The sequence below is a fragment of the Staurois parvus genome, unplaced genomic scaffold (assembly GCF_062004578.1).
Source record: "Staurois parvus isolate SC_StPar_1 unplaced genomic scaffold, SC_StPar_1.0 ptg000153l, whole genome shotgun sequence".
NCBI lineage: Eukaryota > Metazoa > Chordata > Amphibia > Anura > Ranidae > Staurois > Staurois parvus.
In genome coordinates, this window is record NW_028317949.1 from 2,793,384 (window position 1) to 2,812,241 (window position 18,858).

Here is an 18,858-nt window from a genome sequence, read left to right on the forward strand (position 1 = left end):
GCTTTTAATAACCGAATTCCCAGTGTGTACCACAATATGCAGTTTTATAGGCAAATTAGGGAGTTATTGGCTTCATTGTGGTAACCCCTGCCATTTTGTCTATATCATTTATCAGCAATAGCCATTTAGAGTTGACATTTTTTCCACCTATCTAGACTTAGAGACAAGAGCATGAAGTAATGTGTCACGCACTCCTGCCTGACATTTCTGATAAAAACGCACACAGCATGTTACTGCATTCCTATTACCAACTTCTATAGAGTCAGTGTCTGAGGTATAGTGGCTCCTTTATCCTGACATGCAAAACCCAATCCATAACCAACTGGGAATCCCCTCGCTTAGCAATGGCGGATCATAGTTACAAGGGAAGTAGGACAAAGGGGCCATACAGCATGCATTCTACAGATGGCCTACAGAAAACTATAAACACGTTTATATTATGACACCGCTCTCTTCCTCTAAGTCTATTTCCCTGTCAGGCATGTACCATGTGGCCTGTCTGGCAAAATCGGATTTGTCCACCACCATCTAAATTTTTTGGAAAACTATTTGGCCCATCTAGAACCTTCCTTTCCAGAGGCCAGAAATGGTACACTTCCTCTGTTTCCCCTTATTCTTCTCAAGAATCAAAGGGAGAACTTTCTTTACTATTGGATATTATGGATTAAAGTATTGAGGACCTTGATTTTGTAGCAGAGACCGCAGAGGGTTTTCCTCTGCATCTCTGAATCACCTGCTCGTTGACACTAATTGATGCACAATAGTCTTTGCCTAGTAGTACCTGACAGTCCACAGCCAAAACAAGCTACTATGGGCTTTAAGAGGCTGGCTAAGTCAAGAAAGAGGAAGGCCTGGAGCTGGATACGAAGCTTAAGTGAAAGGCCGACATGAGGATGGATTGATAGTTAAATTGTCATCAAGCTGGTGTAGTTGTGACTGAGGGCCTTTAGGTGGAAATGTAGCAGATACAGCCAGTTGGTATAAATAAAGGTGCCTTCTAAGACCTTAGACCTAAAAGAGGCCATTCTTTGTTAGGATGTTTGTAAGAATTTCTATAAAGAAAAATGTCTGAAAAATGGTTGTATTTTGTAAGTTTGTATGTTGTTATTTAATAAATGGCGGCTATGGCCTAGAAACCAAAGTTTCTAGTGGTTCGTTTTAGGAAAAAGGGGAATTTGGTTGGGTGGGGGAAGGGCTTAGTAAAGTACACACAGCTGCAATACATAGCAATACCTTAGTCAAGGTTTTCCTAATACATACATTTCTATTTGCCAGACTATTGTCACCTGGACAAAACAAATGAACAGAGAAAAGGAACTTGTGTTTGATGACCCTATCTCTTAGAACAATTACAGCTGAAGCACTCAGCCTTTTTGTTTTGTGTTAATGTGCTAAGAGATTGTAATTCGTCAAGTCTCTGGAATGTCCCTTACCTCTGTACAGTGAGCAGGATTTTATGGGTAAAAGCTTGGTCTACTGAACCTGCTTGTAAAAAGACTACCTTTTGATGGTGAATACCTGTTTGGGGGATCTCTTGATAAACTCATCAACAAAGTCACTGAGGGAAAGGTACTCCTACCCCATAAGAAAAAGAAGCCTCTTACTCCCATGGTTACTACCATATCTAAGCAAAAGTGACCTTATTTCTCACCACCCCAGGAGTGAACTTTGAAACCAATGCTTAATACTTCCTTTTTTTGCAAACCCTGGACTCCTAAGACCACCAAGCCCTCCTCACAATGAAGGGGTGCCCCACTCCTAGGTGTTGGGGAAATGACTGTTGGCATTTGGATCAGTCTGGAGCAAAGATGTCCAGGACCTCCAGTTCCAATCTGCCATTTCAAAAGAGTACAAAGTAGAGTTTCTATCTTTGCCCCCTCCTTACTTTTTATCTTACAATCTGCCAACTTCAGACCAAAAGAAAGTATATTTTATGACCATCTTGCACCAATTTCAGACATAAAGAGTGGTTGTATAAGTTGCTTCAGGAGAACAGTTTCATGGTTTCTATCATTACCTATTCACAGTCCTGAATCCTAATTGGGGCATTCATCCAATGCTGGACTTTCTAAATTTTCTGAACAGATTTCTTTGCGATCACAAAAATTTTAGATGGAATCAACAAGATCTGTCATTGCGTTTCTCAGACAAAGGGAATTTCTGGCATCAGTAGATATACAAGATTCCGGTTTACATATCCCCATCTTCCCTTCACCTCAATGCTTCCTACATTTTGCTGTTGGACATCAACACATTTTGTAGTACTCCTTGGCATCCCAGATGTTCACACAAGTACTTGCCCTGCATTTGGCTCTTCTATGGATCCAGGGATTCATGTCACAGGTTACCTAGATGACTACTCATACCCAATCTTTTCTGCTAATGTCCAAAGAACGAATCAATTCCCTCAAACTTTTGGCTAGATAATCAACTTTCCAGCCATCACACCATCAGGAAGTACCTGGGCTTAATCTTGGACATGGCCAAGCCAGAATTTTCCTTCCTCTGGATAAAGTTACTTACTGAAGATCCCACATGTGGGATCTTCATACCATAAGCCTTCATACCAGAACAACATCACTTGGTTTGATTTTGCATGAGGGTTCTGGGTCTAATGATAGCCTCTTTAAAGGCAGTTCCCATTTGCCCAGTTTAATTCCAGACCTTTTTAATCAAACATACTCATGGGGCAGATTTTACAACTCCCTGAGTGTCCAGGGGACATAATTCCCACAGGAGTTGAAACTTTCTATTAACATTCTGGAACTAAAAGCCTTCAGATTATCTCTACAACACTGGCCTTCCCTTCTACAAGAACACCCAGGAAGGGTCCAGTAGGACAATGCTACAGCAGTGACCTACATAAACCATCGGGGCCACTAAAATTCAAGTTTTTCTAAAAGAAACAGATTTGATACTCTCTTGGGTGAAAACTCCTGCTACCTCAGACATTAACATTGTTGGAGTGGACTTTTAGCAGGTGGACTTCCTAAAATGTCAATGCCTAGAGAGGTCTCTGCACGGAGAGACCTTTCAAAATATGTTTCAAAAATGGGGAAAAACAGATGTGGACAGATTCAACAACATGCTGAACAAATTCTGGCAAAACCAGAGATCTCTGGCCTTCTCAGTAGATGGTCTGGTAATTCATTAAGTACAGGAGAAACCGGTCCCACTGATTCTCATTGCACCAAATTGGCCCTTAAGAACATGGTACACAGCGAATATTGCACATAAATTAAGGGAAGAAGTTTTGCCACTATGTTGGAGGGGTTGTGGAGAAAGAGGGACTATGTCGTATATTTGGTGGGAGTGTAAAAAAATCCTGAAATATTGGCAGGATAAAATTGTTTATATACAGGAGATTTTGGGAGTAGGTATCCAAAAAGATCCATGGGTATGCTTATTTTATAGTACAGAGGTAACAGTGAAAACGTTTAAAGGCAGTTTATTATACCACTTAATTAGTGCCGCTAAAAGTTTGATCCCTAAATTATGGAAGGCACAGGACCCCCCAAGGATGAGAGAATGGATCAACAGGATAGAATATATATACAGGATGGAGGAGGTATTCCATATAGATGAAGATAGACTGGAAACATTTAGAAAGGACTGAAGTAAGTGGGATGCTTTTAAGGCCTCGGAAAAATACTATGAGATAATGGGAGCCCCGGAAGTTGAGGAGGAGAAAGAAAATGATTAGCTGGGAAAGTAGTATTGGTGGAATAGAACTTATAGCTCTGAATGAGTGATGTAGACAGCTTTAGAGAAGAAATAAGGAAGATCTAATTGGACAGGGATAAGGATTGGGAAGGGAGGATCGGGGGAGGGTAGGGGGGTGGGAATGAGGTTTCATGAATGTTTTGGAATTGGTTAATGTTATTGTGATTTATCTTATTATGTACTGAAATTAAAGTCAATAAAAGATATAAATAATAATAATAATAATAATAAAAAAAAAGAACATGGTACACAGACTAACTTAGACTTCTGGAGGACAAGCCTGGACCTCTTCCAGACTGAACTTTCTTGCCCAAGGTCCCCCATTCCATCCTGCTTCATAGTCTCTGGCTTTTTTGGCATGGCTGTTGAAACCCAAGTCCTAAAAGATAGGTGTATTTGTGATTATGTTATTCCCTCCTTACTCAGAGCAAGAAAATGCAACTCCCACAAGATTTACCATCACACATGGAAGAGACAAATTTTAGCTTTATCCCTTCTCTTCTAAAAATTGTTTGCCTTGCAGTCCCCAATCTAGGATGTTTCTTCAGTGACCTACTCATATAAATCACTCAATTTGGCCTCCTAAGCGATCGTGACTTTAGGATCTGAACCTGGTGCTCTCTGCACTTCAGAGATCCTTCTTTAAACTGATTAGAGACATTTGGACTTTGGAAGACCTCACATTTAAGGTTGCCTTCCTGGTGGCCATTACATCTGTTAAGCCTACCATAGATGGTTCAAATATCCACATGCTTAGCAGGGACCAGCTGAGATTTGTACTATGAGCTTGGGTACAACCAGCCTGTCGGATTTTACATGTGATTATTGGTAGCGGCTAGAGATGAGCGAATCGAACATGGCGAAGTGGAATTCGTTTCGAAGATCAGGAAAAATTCGATTCGCGCCGAATCCGAAAATTAGCAAACTTCGGATGCACGAATCGAATTTTCCCAAAAATGGCGGCGACATGTGTGGCGACGGAGCGGGGATCTCTGGGAAGGCGCGCAGACAAGGCGCGCTGACCCATAATGCATTCATTCATGACATGTGATCGCATTAGCCAATCAGCAGCCAGCCAGCCAGCACTGTGTAATGGTGGAGCTATAAATTGCGGCCATCTTAGAATTCTCCATTAGCCTCCGGTCATTCAAGAGAGACAGACCTGTCTGTATTAAGGACAGAGTTAGGGCCACAGAGACTTTAGGGCCACAGAATCGTTACTCAGGGACACAGAATCGTTACTCAGGGACACAGAATCGTTACTCAGGGACACAGAATTGTTACTCAGGGACACAGAATTGTTACTCAGGGACACAGAATCGTTACTCAGGGACAGACACAGAATTGTTACTCAGGGACACAGAATTGTTACTCAGGGACACAGAATTGTTACTCAGGGACACAGAATCCTTACTGAGGGACACAGAATTGTTACTCAGGGACACAGAATCGTTACTCAGGGACACAGAATCGTTACTCAGGGACACAGAATTGTTACTCAGGGACACAGAATCGTTACTCAGGGACACAGAATTGTTACTCAGGGACACAGAATCGCTACTCAGGGACACAGAATTGTTACTCAGGGACACAGAATCGTTACTCAGGGACACAGAATCGTTACTCAGGGACACAGAATCGTTACTCAGGGACACAGAATTGTTACTGAGGGACACAGAATCGTTACTCAGGGACACAGAATCGTTACTGAGGGACACAGAATTGTTACTCAGGGACACAGAATTGTTACTCAGGGACACAGAATCGTTACTCAGGGACACAGAATTGTTACTGAGGGACACAGAATTGTTACTCAGGGACACAGAATTGTTACTCAGGGACACAGAATTGTTACTCAGGGACACAGAATCGTTACTCAAGGACAGACACAGAATTGTTACTCAGGGACACAGAATTGTTACTCAGGGACACAGAATCGTTACTCAGGGACACAGAATCGTTACTCAGGGACACAGAATCGTTACTCAGGGACACAGAATCGATACTCAGGGACACAGAATCGTTACTCAGGGACACATAATCGTTACTCAGGGACACAGAATTGTTACTCAGGGACACAGAATCGTTATTCAGGGACACAGAATCGTTACTCAGGGACACAGAATCGTTACTCAGGGACACAGAATCGTTACTCAGGGACACAGAATCGTTACTCAGGGAAACAGAATTGTTACTCAGGGACACAGAATCGTTACTCAGGGACACAGAATCGTTACTCAGGGACACAGAATCGTTACTCGGGGACACAGAATCGTTACTGAGGGACACAGAATCGTTACTCAGGGACACAGAATCGTTACTCAGGGACACAGAATCGTTACTGAGGGACACAGAATTGTTACTCAGGGACACAGAATCGTTACTCAGGGACACAGAATCGTTACTCAGGGACACAGAATCGTTAGTCAGGGACACAGAATCGTTACTCAGGGACACAGAATCGTTACTCAGGGACACAGAATCGTTACTCAGGGACACAGAACCGTTACTCAGGGACACAGAATCGTTACTCAGGGACACAGAATCGTTACTGAGGGACACAGAATCGTTACTGAGGGACACAGAATCGTTACTCAGGGACACAGAATCGTTACTCAGGGACACAGAATCGTTACTCAGGGACACAGAATCGTTACTGAGGGACACAAAATCATTACTGAGGGACACAGAATCGTTACTGAGGGACACAGAATCGTTACTCAGGGACACAGAATCGTTACTCAGGGACACAGAATCGTTAGTCAGGGACACAGAATCGTTAGTCAGGGACACAGAATCGTTACTCAGGGAAACAGAATCGTTACTCAGGGACACAGAATCGTTACTGAGGGACACAGAATCGTTACTCAGGGACACAGAATCGTTACTCAGGGACACAGAATCGTTACTCAGGGACACAGAATCGTTACTCGGGGACACAGAATCGTTACTGAGGGACACAGAATCGTTACTCAGGGACACAGAATCGTTACTGAGGGACACAGAATTGTTACTCAGGGACACAGAATTGTTACTCAGGGACACAGAATCGTTACTCAGGGACAGACACAGAATTGTTACTCAGGGACACAGAATCGTTACTCAGGGACACAGAATCGTTACTCAGGGACACAGAATCGTTACTCAGGGACACAGAATCGTTACTGAGGGACACAGAATCGTTACTCAGGGACACAGAATCGTTACTCATGAACACAGAATCGTTACTCAGGGACACAGAATCGTTACTCAGGGACACAGAATCGTTACTCAGGGACACAGAATCGCTACTCAGGGACACAGAATCGTTACTCAGGGACACAGAATCGTTACTCAGGGACACAGAATCGTTACTGAGGGACACAGAATCGTTACTCAGGGACACAGAATCGTTACTGAGGGACACAGAATCGTTAGTCAGGGACACAGAATCGTTACTCAGGGACACAGAATCGTTACTCAGGGACACAGAATCGTTACTCAGGGACACAGAATCGTTAGTCAGGGACACAGAATCGTTACTCAGGGACACAGAATCGTTACTCAGGGACACAGAATCGTTACTCAGGGAAACAGAATCGTTACTGAGGGACACAGAATCGTTACTCAGGGACACAGAATCGTTACTCAGGGACACAGAATCGTTACTCAGGGAAACAGAATCGTTACTGAGGGACACAGAATCGTTACTCAGGGACACAGAATCGTTACTCAGGGACACAGAATCGTTACTGAGGGACACAGAATCGTTACTCAGGGACACAGAATCGTTACTCGGGGACACAGAATCGTTACTCGGGGACACAGAATCGTTACTGAGGGACACAGAATCGTTACTCAGGGACACAGAATCGTTACTGAGGGACACAGAATCGTTACTCAGGGACACAGAATTGTTACTCAGGGACACAGAATTGTTACTCAGGGACACAGAATCGTTACTCAGGGACAGACACAGAATTGTTACTCAGGGACACAGAATTGTTACTCAGGGACACAGAATCGTTACTCAGGGACAGACACAGAATTGTTACTCAGGGACACAGAATTGTTACTCAGGGACACAGAATCGTTACTCAGGGACACAGAATCGTTACTGAGGGACACAGAATTGTTACTCAGGGACACAGAATCGTTACTGAGGGACACAGAATCGTTACTGAGGGACACAGAATCGTAACTCAGGGACACAGAATCGTTACTCAGGGACACAGAATCGTTACTGAGGGACACAGAATCGTTACTCAGGGACACAGAATTGTTACTCGGGGACACAGAATCGTTACTCGGGGACACAGAATCGTTACTCGGGGACACAGAATCGTTACTCGGGGACACAGAATCGTTACTCGGGGACACAGAATTGTTACTCAGGGACACAGAATTGTTACTTTCTGCTTCACAACCACTATTGAATTAAAGAGTATGTCAGACAACACGCAGAGGAGTGGCAGAGGAGGCAATGTTTCAGGAGCGAGCAGACGTGGCAGCAGAGGAAGGGGTCGAGGCAGCACTAGTCGCAGCCAGAGGCCAGTGCTCCCGGTGTCATCCAGCGGTCGTGTCTCCACCGACAACCCTGCCGTCATCGATTGGTTGACTCGGTCGTCTTCCTCTTCCCAGGTCACCTCTGACACCTACAGCCAACGGTCGGTGGGTACGTCAGACACAACCGTTAGTTGGCATGGCCCGGGAGCAAGCCCACTGAAATCACGTGTCCTCTACCTGCCCCTGTCCTTTGGTGTTCCCTCACCAAACGAAGTATCGCATGCTGTGGGCTCAGCCCCACTGTACAGTGAGGAAGAGCTAACAGAGGGCGGTCAGGAACGGGGGGAGACATCCGCCTCTTCAGCAGCCAGGCGAAGAAGTACTGGCGAGGAGAGTGGCTCGGTAGCCGATCTAGAGACAGGTCTGTCTCCTGACCCACACGCAGCCGAGGGGGCTAGTAGTGACGCGGAGACCCTAATTGATGATGATGAGGCTGATCGCACTTGGCAGCCTCGTCGTCATCAGGCTATTGCTTCCGCATCATCAGGAGAAGAGGGTGCCAGCTTGCCAGCGAGCAAAACAGTCGGTGGGTTGCCCAGGAGGCAGCAGGGTCGCAGCAGTGTCAGTGGAGGCAAACGGCCACGGAGTAGAGCACCAGCTCCACTGCAGCCTACCACCACGGCCAGTAGTGGTGCCGGTGTGCACGGAGGAAGTAGCAGTCAGCCAGTGAGAAGTAGCGGGGGCAAAGTTTCCTACTCGGCGGTGTGGCAATTTTTCGTCAAGCCGCCCGAGGAAGTAAACGTAGCCGTATGTCGACTATGTGGCCAGAAAGTCAAGCGTGGCCAGGGGGCCCATGTTGGGACTACAGCGTTGCGTCAGCATATGCAGCGTCGCCATTTGGTGGCCTGGGAAAACCGTGATAAAGATACGGCGGTTCTGCCTGCCCCAGCCCCCGCTCCATCACCCGCTCCGTTACTTGCTCCGTCACCCGACGTCAATCGCCCTCTATCAGCCAGTCAAGGCTCCAACACCTCTGCTGAGGGGAGTTGTCGCTCGTTGGCATCTTCCGCTTGTTCAGATGCTCCTTCTCCTGCTACTCCTCTTCACGGATTCCGTCAGCAGTCTTTCTTGGAATCCGTTTCCAAGAGACAACAGTTTGCGAGCACGCACCCGACGGTGCAGAAGCTGAACGTCCTCCTGTCCAAGTTGCTGGTGCTGCAGTCCCTCCCTTTCCAAGTGGTGGACTCAGCACCTTTCCGAGAAATGATGGCTTGTGCCGAGCCGCGGTGGAGAGTGCCAAGCCAGCATTTCTTCGCCAAAAAGGCAGTGCCAGCCCTGCATTCACATGTAGAAGAGATGGTGGGCCAGTCTTTGAGCATGTCGGTCTCTGCCAAAGTGCACGGCAGCGCCGACGTGTGGAGCTGTAACTACGGTCAGGGACAGTACATGTCATTTACGGCCCACTGGGTGAACGTGGTGCCGGCACAGCCGCACCAGCAACTTGGACAGGTCACGCCGCTTTTGCCTCCACGTTTGCACGTCCTTGGTCCAGCAAAGATGTCCGCCTCTACCACCTCTTCTTCCGCCGTGTCCTCAGCCGCCACCCCCGTGCCAAGTCCCATTACCCGACCGGCATATCACATGTGCAGGGCGCAACGGTGTCACGCTGTGCTGCACCTGGTATGCCTTGGCGAACGTAGTCACACAGGGGAGGAACTTCTGAGTGTAATGAACAGAGAAATCGACAGATGGCTGTCTCCGCGCAAACTGAAAATCGGAACCATGTTGACCGACAACGGAAAGAACATGGTGTCTGCTCTGCGTCAAGGAAGGTTGTGCCATGCGCCATGCATGGCTCACGTGTTCAATCTGGTTGTCAAGCGGTTCCTAAAATCCACCATCCCACTGCAAGACATCCTTAAAATGTCACGTAAACTTTGCATGCATTTCAGCCATTCCTACACCGCAAAGCACACCCTCCTTGAGCTGCAGCGGCAGAACGGAATTCCACAGCATTGCCTGATCTGCGACGTTGCAACAAGGTGGAATTCAACCCTACATATGTTAGACCGCCTTTACGAACAGCGAAAGGCCATCACCGATTTCCTGATGTTACAAGCGGATAAAGGTACTCCCCTGTGTAACTTAGATGTCAGCCATTGGCAGCTCATGCGTGACACCTGCCGCTTGCTCAGGCCCTTTGAGGAGGCCACGCTATTCGTGAGTCGGCAGGACTATGGGATGAACGACGTCATTCCTCTGTTGCACGTCCTGGAACAAATGCTGTTAACAATGGCTGGTCAGGGTGCGGTAGACGTGGCGCACAGATCTCAACGCCACATGACCCCTGTGGGGGCAGGACAGGAAGAAGAGGAGGAGGTAGAGGAGGACATTGGTGCTCAGGAATTATTGAGTGAAATGGGTGGTTTTTCCACTCAGCGGACAGGAGTGGAGGAACAGGAGCATCTGGTAGAGGAGGAGGAGACAGAGGACCCAGACGCACCGTGGCAGTATGCTGTGGAGATGGAGGCAGGGAGTCCCTCGCATTCCTTGGCACAAATGGCCCATAGCATGCTCGGTTGCTTGCGTAGCGACAGCCGAATAATAACCATCAGACAGAGGGATGACTTTTGGCTGTCCACCTTGTTGGACCCTCGCTACCGTTCAAAAATGGTGGCCTTTTTCACACCTGCTGAGAGGGAGGCCAAAATAAAGTACTATAAAAACCACCTATGTAGTCAGTTGGTCTCTGCCTTTCTGCGCCAACGTCCATCCTCAGACACTGTGGGCCCTGTGCGCTCGCGTTCCGCTGCCATGGCAGCAGGGGAGGGGTGGGGTGGTAGGAGCAGTGGCAGCTCCACCAGCAGCGGCTGCCTCAGTCTGCAGTCGATGATGAGTAGCTTTCTTCACCAGCGCAGTGAGGAAACTACTAACCAGCCGCAGCAGCAGCAGCATCAGATGGACCTGGAGCAGGACCTCAAACAACAGGCTCGGGCCTACTTGGACAGCACCCTGCCAACCGAGGTAGACAATCCCCTTGACTACTGGGCAACGAAACTTGACCTTTGGCCCCAACTAGCTGAATTTGCCCTTGAAAGGCTGTCATGCCCGGCCAGTAGCGTGGCATTGGAGCGCGTGTTTAGTGCGGCAGGAGGTATTGTAACTCCGCGGAGGACACGACTGTCCACCCAAAGTGTGGAGAGACTCACGTTTGTGAAAATGAATCAGGCGTGGATTAGTCTGGATTTCAAACCACCAGTTCCTGACACAACTGACTAAATCCGCTATGAATCATGCCCCAAACATGTTATTATTTTTAACATAGGCCTCTGTATGGCCTTCAATTTAAGCTGCTTACGCTTCGCCACTCTGCCATGGGCCCCTGTACCGCCTCCTCTTGCTGCCAGGTCCAGAGTGTGTCATGGGTCCCTGTACGGCCTCCCATTGCTGCTGACTTCATCGCCAGACTCTGCCATGTGCCACTTTCAGGTCTCCTCACACTGTTGGTGGGTTCCATTTTGTGATAGGGTGCTGTATGGCCTTCCATTGCTGCTGCCTCCACCGCCACCCTGCGCCATGTGCCTCTGTCGTCTGCTCACGCTGCTGACGGCTTCCGCTTTTTAACCGAGGCCTGTGTTTGGCTTCCGAATACTGCTGCATCCACCGCCACCCTGCGCCATGTGTCTCTGTCGTCTGCTCACGCTGCTGACGGCTTCCGCTTTTTAACCTAGGCCTGTGTATGGCTTCAGAATAATGCTGCCTACACCGCCACCCTGCGCCATGTGCCTCTGTCGTCTGCTCACGCTGCTGCCAGGTCCATACTGATTCATGGCCCCCTGTACCGGCTCCTCATGAACATGGTTCAGCGGGTTTGCATCACTTAACAGCAAATCGTTGACAAACGCTGGGACGTTCAGTGTTGTGCGCATTAAGCCAGACACCAAAGGGCAGCACAGACCTGTTATTACTCGCTCAAGCATGGCTGAACAAAACCAGTCTCTACCACAAATTGGACCCAGACCTGCCCAGGGTCTCGTAAGTAGATTGCACGGAGGAGTAGAGTTCGTTATTGGAATTAACTGTGAGGGACTTTTAAACCTAGGCCTGTGTATGGCCTTCAATTGAAGCTGCTTCTGCTCCGCCACTCTGCCATTGGACTCTTGATAGTCGACGACTATCAAGAGTCCAATAGCAGAGTGGCGGAGCAGAAGCAGCTTCAATTGAAGGCCATACACAGGCCTAGGTTTAAAAGTCCCTCACAGTTAATTCCAATAACGAACTCTACTCCTCCGTGCAATCTACTTACGAGACCCTGGGCAGGTCTGGGTCCAATTTGTGGTAGAGACTGGTTTTGTTCAGCCATGCTTGAGCGAGTAATAACAGGTCTGTGCTGCCCTTTGGTGTCTGGCTTAATGCGCACAACACTGAACGTCCCAGCGTTTGTCAACGATTTGCCGTTAAGTGATGCAAACCCGTTGAACCACGTTCATGAGGAGCCGGTACAGGGGGCCATGAATCAGTATGGACCTGGCAGCAGCGTGAGCAGACGACAGAGGCACATGGCGCAGGGTGGCGGTGTAGGCAGCATTATTCTGAAGCCATACACAGGCCTAGGTTAAAAAGCGGAAGCCGTCAGCAGCGTGAGCAGACGACAGAGGCACATGGCGCAGGGTGGCGGTGGATGCAGCAGTATTCGGAAGCCAAACACAGGCCTCGGTTAAAAAGCGGAAGCCGTCAGCAGCGTGAGCAGACGACAGAGGCACATGGCGCAGGGTGGCAGTGGAGGCAGCAGCAATGGAAGGCCATACAGCACCCTATCACAAAATGGAACCCACCAACAGTGTAATGAGACCTGAAAGTGGCACATGGCAGAGTCTGGCGATGAAGTCAGCAGCAATGGGAGGCCGTACAGGGACCCATGACACACTCTGGTCTTGGCAGCAGCAAGAGGAGGCGGTACAGGGGCCCATGGCAGAGTGGCGAAGTGTAAGCAGCTTAAATTGAAGGCCATACAGAGGCCTATGTTAAAAAGTCCCCCCAGCAGCAGCGTGGGGAGACGACTATTAGTCGTCTCCCCACGCTGCTGCTGGGGGGACTTTTTAACATAGGCCTCTGTATGGCCTTCAATTTTAGCTGCTTACGCTCCGCCACTCTGCCATGGGCCCCTGTACCGCCTCCTCATGCTGCTGCCAGGCCCGTAATCTGCCATGGGCCCCCGTACCGCCTCCTCATGCTGCTGCCAGGCTCGTAATCTGTCATGGGCCCCTGTACCGCCTCCTCATGCTGCTGCCAGGTCCAGAGTGTGTCATGGGTCCCTGTACGGCCTCCCATTGCTGCTGTCTCCATCGCCACACTCTGCCATGTGCCACTTTCAGGTCTCCTCACACTGCTGGTGGGTTCCATTTTGTCATAGGGTGCTGTATGGCCTCCCATTGCTGCTGCCAGGCCCGTAATCTGCCATGGGCCCCCGTACCGACTCCTCATGCTGCTGCCAGGCCCGTAATCTGTCATGGGCCCCTGTACCGCCTCCTCATGCTGCTGCCAGGTCCAGAGTGTCTCATGGGTCCCTGTACGGCCTCCCATTGCTGCTGTCTCCATCGCCACACTCTGCCATGTGCCACTTTCAGGTCTCCTCACACTGCTGGTGGGTTCCATTTTGTCATAGGGTGCTGTATGGCCTCCCATTGCTGCTGCCAGGCCCGTAATCTGCCATGGGCCCCCGTACCGACTCCTCATGCTGCTGCCAGGCCCGTAATCTGTCATGGGCCCCTGTACCACCTCCTCATGCTGCTGCCAGGTCCAGAGTGTGTCATGGGTCCCTGTACGGCCTCCCATTGCTGCTGTCTCCATCGCCACACTCTGCCATGTGCCACTTTCAGGTCTCCTCACACTGCTGGTGGGTTCCATTTTGTCATAGGGTGCTGTATGGCCTCCCCCGCCACACTGTGGCTCCACACTCTGGTTTTGGCCCCGTGACTGCCCAAATGAGTGAAGTGTGCGGTGATTCTAAGATCAACGGCACTCATCTGCATGTCATACTGACTGACAGTATTATTTCTCTTCCCCAGCAGACTCCAAGGGCATTTAAATTAAAGGTACAGTGTTCTGCACTAATATAAAGGCTCTCTGAAACCTAGAAACACCCTTTTTACACGTTAAATTCGCAGCGAATATATTCGCCTCAAATCGAATTTATTCCGCGAATTTGGCGAATCAGCCGAATCGAATTTTTGAATAATTCGCTCATCTCTAGTAGCGGCTATTATAGCCACTAATAATAATCACTGTGTTCTCCCAGTGGGGATGGGAGAACACAACAGCTCCACTGGAAGGATTTCCACATCAACACTGACTAAGTTGATGGGGTAATCAAGCGATTTTTCGTTCTGGTAGTAGGAAAGAAAACTGCTACATCTATGGCCAGCTTGAGGCAAGTTTCTGAGCTGGTAGCACTTTTCTTGTTTTGCACAAGGACAAAGTGGTTTTGAGACTAAAATCCTATTTTCTACCCAAGGTTTTCTCTTTTTTCCAAATCAGTGAGGACATTGTTCTTTTATATACTTGTCCTGCTCTAGAACATGACAATAAAAATGCCCTACCCTGCCTGGATTTGGTCCGAGCAGTCAGAGTTAACCTGGCATCTACAGCATCTATTTGCAAGTCCCTTTTTGTTCTGCCTATGGACCCTTGTAAAGGGCATCCTGCTTTCACTCCAGTATTGCCAGGTGGGTCGTGCAACGTATCTACAGGGCCTACAGCCTACTATCAAAGCCCATTCCACCAGAGCTGATGGTGTCTCTTGGGATTTTTAGCATCAAGTATCTGCTTACTAGATTTACTATGCTGCCACCTGGTCCTCACACATTCATCCAGGTGGATGTTCAGGCTTTGGCTATGCAAGCTTCAACTGCAAGGAACTTCAAGCTGTTCCCTGAGAACTTTTTTCTTTAAGACTTGTTTCCTTGTGGGCCTGGCACCAGTTTCTGTTGATGTGTTGTTGCCCACTCCTCAATTTATTCCTTGAATACATTCCATATTCTGTGAATACAAGTCATTTGTCCTGTAATGTCCAATTAAGATAATAGGAATTTTGATTTACCTGTAAACTTCCTATTTTGGAATACAGGAAAGGACATAGCCCCCCACCCCACCCCATCCCATGTCTCCATCACTTCTTTTGCTTGTAAAATACAGGAGTCTTATGGAGTGGGTGGAGTTATATGAGTACACTCTGGGGCAGCCTTAGCACGTTTTCATGTCAATACAAGTCCTATAGTGTACTATAATCCAAGATAAGGTATTTATGGTTAAAATTCCTATTTTTCTGTTTCTTTAGTGATTAATCGCTGATGAAAAAATAGTTAAACTTGTAAATATTCTTTAAATCCTTGCTCTATCATATAAAATAGCATCCAGGAAGAGACCTGCTCAATGTTCACTACTCAGGAGAAATTCCTACAGTAGATCCTGTTAGAGAGTAGTGATGTGCTTGATGTTTGAACCGAACGTAAGTTCGGCCGTTCATGTGTTCACTGAACACACAAACCGTAAGGGCGTTCGGCGACCTATTCGCCTGCCGTGCCCCACAATTCTCTGTGCTATGACAGTGCATTGTGATTGGCCAAAGCAATGAAATTCCTAAACCCTTCCTCCAATTTGGATGAACATACCCTCAAATTAAACCTGAGAGTGTGCACTTTCAGCCCATATCCATTATAGAGCTTGAATATGTTTTGATAAATACCTGAAAAAACTAAAATTGTGCCTGTGTACAATTATATATGGACCGAACTATATATGGTGGGGTTGCTCGAAAATACAGGATTATTGGAGGGAAATAATCCAATACATTCAGGAGATATGTGAGATAACTGTACAGAGAGATCCGTGGAGGTGTTTATTTTATAACTTTGAGCCTTCAGCGAAACTATATAAAAATAGGGTACTTTATCACTTAATTGGTGCGGCTAAGGGTTTGATTCCCAAATTTTGGCAGGTTCCTGAAGCACTAAGAATTAATGAATGGATAAACAGAGTTGAAAACATATATAGGATGGAGTAATTATGTCACATGGAGGAAGATATATATATGGACCTAACTGTATGTGCCATTGTACCCCTTTCTCCACATCCTCTCCAGCACAGAGGTGAAGTATCTACTTGTTGTCTGTACGCTACGTTTGGTGTAATATACCATCTAGTTAAACATTTATTCATCTCCACTGTGCTCATATTTGTCACCTCATGCTTTAATTTGAAAACTTTATTCCATTGCTGTGCATTCAATTCTGTTACAAGTTCCTTTTCCCATTTTTCTAAAAACCCCGGAGGATCAGTTCCTTTCATAGCCATAAGGATCTGTCAGGAATGGACTGGCCAGCAATGGTGGGACTCACCTGCCTTATGAGCTGCAGTACCAGGGCTGGCCAGCGGGTGCTCCTAGCAATCAGAGACTCAACCTTGCAGCCAGCTAAACACCTGAAACTGCTTATACTGGTGTATTTAAGGGATGGCCAGACCTGCAGACTCTGCCTTGGTGTGTGTTTTTCCTGGGCCCTGTATCCTGTTCCTGCATCCTGTTCCTGTCTTGTTGCTGACCCTGCCTGATCTGACCTCTGCTGACTTCTCCTGCTCTGACCCCGGCTCGTTCCTGACCATCCCTCTGCCTGACCCTCTGTACCACACTGCCCGCTACCTGCTGAACCTGGCTTGTGACCCCGACCATTCTCCGCTTGCTCCCCCTGTACCTACCTGCCCGATTGATATTGACCCGGCCTGCCTGACGACGCTTGCATTGTATGTATAGTTATCTGTGGGTGGTTTGGTTTGGTTCGTTTGCACTGTGTTATGTTTTAGTATTGCACTTCGTTTATGTTTGTATTGTTAGTGTCAATAAATTATATTGTTTATAACATATCTGAAGTCTGCGTTTCCCTGCGCCAGTCACACACCTCTGGTCATACCCGGGAGCCCTGACAGGATCTTATAAATCATAGAAGTGACATGTTTTGGGGTTATTTTTTCATTTAACAATTTTTCAAATGGATACATGTCTCCGACATCCTCAGTGGTTGTGGGAGACTTGAAACAAAATGGTTTAATTGATAATACTGCCACTCATCAAATGTGATAAATAAATCTTTTTTTCTTCTTTAAATTTTGATAAGTGTGCAATTTCCCTTCATTCAATATATCCTTCAAACGTGTGTTCTTATCCTTTATCCATTTCCCAAAAATATTATCCTTCCCCAGGGGGCAATACTTCGTTCCCACCAAGGGAATCAATATTGAATTATATTTCCATCCTTTTTGGCTATACATTCTATCCCATATACTCAAAACTTTCCTTGTCAGTGAACTAATGTTAACATCCAATGTGCGACACTTATGTGGTATCCGTACCATCTTCTCTAACTGTGTCTTACTTAAAATCCCTTCCATCTTTACCCATCCTTTCCCTTGTGAGTTGAATGTCCAATCTACTATTCATGATAAAATCACTGCTAGATAGTAATTCCTTACATTGGGTAAGCCCAAACTCCCATTCCCTTTTACTCTACTCAAGACCTTGTAACTGATTCTCGGTTTCTTATTTGCCCATATAAACTTAATAATCATCTTGTTTACTATCCCGAAAAAAGACCCTGGAAGGTGAACCGGGAGCATGTGGAACTTATACAGAATTTTTGGCATTATCACCATCTTTACCAGATCTATACATCCTATCCAAGAGGCTCCTCCCTTTGAAAATATCCTTAGTTGTTCCTTAATTTCATTTATTAGGGGGATATAGTTTGCCTGACATATATACTTTTTGTTGAGGGGGTTAATTTTACTCCCAGGTAACCTATTTCCTTTTCCCTCCAGATAAATAGAAACTCTTTTTGTAGACTCAACTTCTCTGACATTGGGAGGTTGACATTTAATATTTCTGATTTTACCGGGTTTATTTTCAAGTTTGATACTGTTTTAATACTCTCATTAGGTTAGGCAACGTTATTCTAGATTTAATAATATAAAACAACATATCATCTGCATATGTGACTACTTTATGCTCCACTTCCCCTATCATGATTCCCTCTATATCTACACACTTCCTTACCCTCGCCAGAACAGGTTCCAAAGACAGTACAAACAACAAGGGAGAGAGAGGGCATCCTTGCCTAGTGCCGTTATGCATTCTAAAAAACTGAGAAAGCGATCCGTTAACCTTAACCTCTGCTGACGGGCTATTATACAATCCTTTTATCCATTTTAGCATTTTTGGGCCCTATTCCTAATGCCTCTAGTGCAGTGGTTCTCAACCTTTCTAATGCCGCGACCCCTTAATACAGTTCCTCATGTTGTGGTGACCTCCAACCATAAAATTATTTTCGTTGCTACTTCATAACTGTAATTTTGCAGTGGGAGGACTAGTGCCACATCATTGGTGTCAGTGGAAGGAGTAGTGCCCCATCGTTGGTGTCAGTGGGAGGAATAGTGCCCCATCGTTGGTGTCAGTGGGAGGAATAGTGACCCATCGTTGGTGTCAGTGGGAGGAATAGTGCCCCATCGTTGGTGTCAGTGGGAGGAATAGTGCCCCATCGTTGGTGTCAGTGGGAGGAATAGTGCCCCATCGTTGGTGTCAGTGGGAGGAATAGTGCCCCATCG